General features: G+C 40.3%; 1 protein-coding gene across 1 annotated transcript in view; it reads right to left on the reverse strand.

Moving 5' to 3' along the window:
* Positions 1–4,292, reverse strand: part of TGFBR3 (transforming growth factor beta receptor 3) — a 163,302-nt gene that overhangs the window by 158,883 nt on the left and 127 nt on the right. The window lies entirely within an intron of this gene.

The raw sequence follows: 4,292 nt of genomic DNA on the forward strand, positions 1-4,292 counted from the left end.
GCTGCTGTTCCTGACTAGTAGGATGATATATATGGGTTCTATGTTGGTAGCTACAATGCTGAGCTAAAACAAGGGGAAATAGCCACCTTTTCAGTAGGCTAGCTAATGCCTGCTTTTAGAGAGCTATCAGTGATAGCAAATAATCTTTTCTTTAAAAAAATTGTTTGATTATCACAAGATGTGATGCTTTGCCAAAAGCCTTGACTTCTTCAGTGATGTAATTCATGTGAGCTATTTGCTTTTTACTCTTAAACTAAAAAACATACTTCTATCAAGTTAGCTAAAACCTTCAAACTGGGCCTTAAGGAAACACTCAAGGCTTTTCTCTTGAGACTGCTTGACCTTTGGGACCTGCCCCAGCAGCTCAAGGATGCATGGGGCTGGGAAGGGGTGGTTTGAAAAATATCAAATGATCTAGATGGCTGGAATCTGATCACACTTTTGCTTCAGTATACAAACTTGGGTTTTATTTTAAGCTAGAGAAGAGTGCTACGTGACTAGGGAGAAGTGGGGGGGGGGGGGTTAGTAAAGGAGGGATTGACCAAAATATAAACTGTTGTCTGTCATTTAGAAGATGCAGTCTTAGCTCTTTTGTTGGCATGGAAGTTAGTTTCCGAGCATAAATTAAAGTTTTAAAAGCTAGGCATAAGACGCTGTGTTATGTACACAAAACTTCAATCTCCTGGTTTCCTTGGGCACTCTTGATGCCAAGTTTGAGCTGCCTTCAAGACTCTACTGTGCTAATTTATAAACTGTTTAAGAAATTAGATGTTATTTTATGTTCTTATTTCAGTACTAAATGTTATTTATCTGCTTTTTATGATGGGATTTTTTTAAAATTCAAACTGTAGTCTTTCCAATCCTGTCTTCAATTCCTAGCCTCTGGGCTTCAGATGGGGAAGGTAAACAACTTGCACTTTATATCACAAAATGTGTTTTTTGGCAGAAAGAATCAGGGGAAAAATGATAGCGTGGCCTAATAGATGAAAACAGTGGATGATGGACTTGGCTGGGTTGTGGGGTTCTTAGAAAAGTTCTGAGGCGGTTTTGAGTTCTTCTAATACTGACCAGTTATAGGGGAGGCAGATCATGTGTGCGTCCGGTTTTTTCCATTCTGAGATATATACATTGGTGAAAGGGTTAGCATTTAGCATGATGTGTGGTGGTGCAAACTATATGCACTTTTCTTATCTAAGGTGTAATATATATGGAGTTCAACTTAGGTTTTTCAGCTTTTTTGGCTTGTTTTAATTTCTATTGTAAACTATTGCTGGTGCAAGAAATGCCATATAGCAATAGAAATGGTTTCTATCCAAAGCAGCTGCTCTTGGGACTGGATGCAGCTACATGTTGTTTGGGGGTGGGAGCGTATATTCCTTCAAATATGAAACATATATTTGGGTGGAGAGAATGGAGGGATACCACTTAGTTGTTTGTGCATGTTGTTATAAAATCTTTGTATGTCTGTAGTGCTGGAAAAGATGAGGAAATTGCAGCTTCTGCAGCTGTTATTCCCTTCATCTTTGTGCTCTCTTCCTTCCTTTCCTCCCCCTCTTGCTAGAGTATACAAGACAACTCAATATTTGGAATTTACTTGGCCTTCCAGAGTCTAAGTTCAGCATAAAACTTTCCATTAAGTTCTGGTCCTTTCTTGTTTTGGATACTGCTATCTGCTTGTGTGTCTCCGTCTGAATAAAGGACATGCAAAGCCTGAGACTGTGTACTTGGTAATAAAAATTACATTTGCGTTCACTTTTCGTATTAAGCAAGTGTTGCTATTTTCCAAGGCATGCAAACTCTAAACGTGTGCAGCAAACTAGAAAACAAATGGATGTTGCTTGCACAGAGGGAGAGCAATACAGATGCCTGAACTGTGGTACCGCATCAGCAGAAGGTGTCTGGTGAGCTTGTCACTACTGGCTTGTGCCAGGAGGCAGGCAGGGTCCTGCGCCGATGGGAAGGACGATGCCAGTAAGGTTGTTCTCAATACCCCAGCTGGCTGGGTTCCCTCTGGGTAGCTATGGGCATCTCCAACTGAAAGTACAGAATGAGTGGTCAAAAAGAGCAGGTTAGTCAGATACCGGCCTCTCCTTAGGAGAAAATAAGTTGCTGCAAGACTGATAGCCACACGTTTTGTGCTATATTGTTAGTGCCTCAGCACCTGAGACCAAAATGATACATAGCTAACAGTTTAAATCTGTTAACTTTTCTGTAAGGAGGTAGCTGGGACTTCAGTATTTTAAGGGGAGGTATTGTGAGTTATGGTGTTTCTAAGCCCCTCTGGAAGGAAATAGTGGGAACAGGGGGGAAAAACCTAGATCGTGAAGTCACTTCTGAATTAAAAAAGAGACCAAGTTCCCTACTGCAGCACGCTCCAGTACGTACCACTGTAACAACTAGCTTTGCAAAAGCAGGCAGCAGAGAAATGCCTAACTTCAGAGTTAGAGTCTGCCTTGTGCTTAACAGTGTGCTATCTCCTCTGTCTGCAGAGTGCAAGCTGTCTTGCACATACTGTACCCTGGCAGTTGAATATCTTATTCCAGGAAAACTAGGTTCCCTTTGGGTTTTTGAAATTTGCTTTAATGTAAGTGCTAGATTTGGTCTCATCAGAAGACACCAGGTGACAGAGGATGATTATTCTCCAATTTAAAATTAACCCAGCTTGTTATTTATGACTTGAAACTAAAACTTCGTGCCTAAACTATTAAAATTGTCCTCTCAAGTGAAATCAGTATTATGAAAAATACTAGTAGTTTTGATACCTGCTTTACTGCAGACCTCAAAACAATCTGATCTTGTACTAAATTTATTACTGATGTAGTGTCCACGTAGGTATGCTGGCTCGTAGACGAGAACTGTTCCTGGTATTAACTCCTCAGGTTTGATAAGTTTTCCTTATTTAAGGAAAAAGAAAACTTTTACCTTGATGGCAGTACTGTTCAATGAAAGACATCTGCTTTCTGTAAATGACTAGACCGAACACATGGGGGAGAAATCAGAACAGCTCTTCAGCTTCAAGAGCTGTTTGAGAAGAGGCATGCTTTTGAATGCTGAAATAAAGAACAAAGATGAAAATGTAAGATGTGTGACATGTAATGTCTGATGGGATGTTAGAGTTGTTGTAAGAGTGGGGCATAGATACTATTCTAGCAGTGTGCTGATAACAGTAGCTATCTAGCTTATTATGACCTTTTCTGAAACTCGTGAAATACTTTATACCATGATGAAAAATCAGGCTATCAGATCTCTTTTTTTAGCAGAAAGAAGGACAAATTGAGAATGGAATAAGTAATGCTTGATCGAATGAATGCACAAAAAGAAACCGTTACATTGGTAAACCAAGGAACTAACGTTAGAATAGAAAATATGGCGCTTTTTTGTCTTAATGGGGAGAAGAAAGAGACTTGACTGAGTGTCTGTAACTCAATGATGAGCTAAGAAGGAGGGCAAGGACTGGAACTTCTGTAACTGTGCTTGGTGAAGGTCTTGCCTAGCTTAGTGCTGCTGTTATGCACCCCAAAACACAGCTTCTGCCATTCCGAAGTACCTGCACGTTCTGCTCCAGCACAGCAACACTGCACTGGCTAAAGACAAATTACCATGGCTGCTCCTTGCAGTATTCTTTAAATGATCCAAAACTGTTTGGTGAGGGGAATGAACCTTTTCTAGTCCTCTGGTACATAACAAAGCTGATGCACAGTGGCAGAAAATACTGTTGTGAATATACACAAACTTGAAAAGCACTGTTTCAAAATACACTTGCGCTAAAACATTTTCTTGGCAGTTGTAGGACTTCTGTGTGGTGACTTGGCTGAGGTGCATGAGGAAGGTAATGCCTACTATTGCCGTGTGCTAAGTGAGACTTGCAGTGCGTGCTGTAAAGCTGCTGCTTAGGTTAAACCTCTTCTATAGAACCCCATTTGTGGAGGGGGGGAGGCAGAGGATGTATTCCTAGACTTTGATAGATGAACCTTGATGAGGAAGCTTATTTCTAGGGAAATCTTACAGATCTCAACGTGCCTTCTCTGTAAGCCTTTACAAATATAGCTGTTTACAACCTAAAGAACTGACCTCCGGTGGTCCAGCGCATCCAATTATGCACTGTAAAACAAATGTGTCTTGGTTAAACCATGAAGGTATGCCTGTATTGACACTCCACAAACAGAAGTGAACATGTAAACAGCATTAAATCTAGTTATCTTCACTGAATACTACTTATTTTTCTTTTTTTTTTCCCCAGGTTAGATGTATAATGAAGATCTCTGAAAAGCAGATATACAAACTTGCTAAAG

The sequence above is a fragment of the Aptenodytes patagonicus genome, chromosome 5 (genome assembly GCF_965638725.1).
Source record: "Aptenodytes patagonicus chromosome 5, bAptPat1.pri.cur, whole genome shotgun sequence".
NCBI lineage: Eukaryota > Metazoa > Chordata > Aves > Sphenisciformes > Spheniscidae > Aptenodytes > Aptenodytes patagonicus.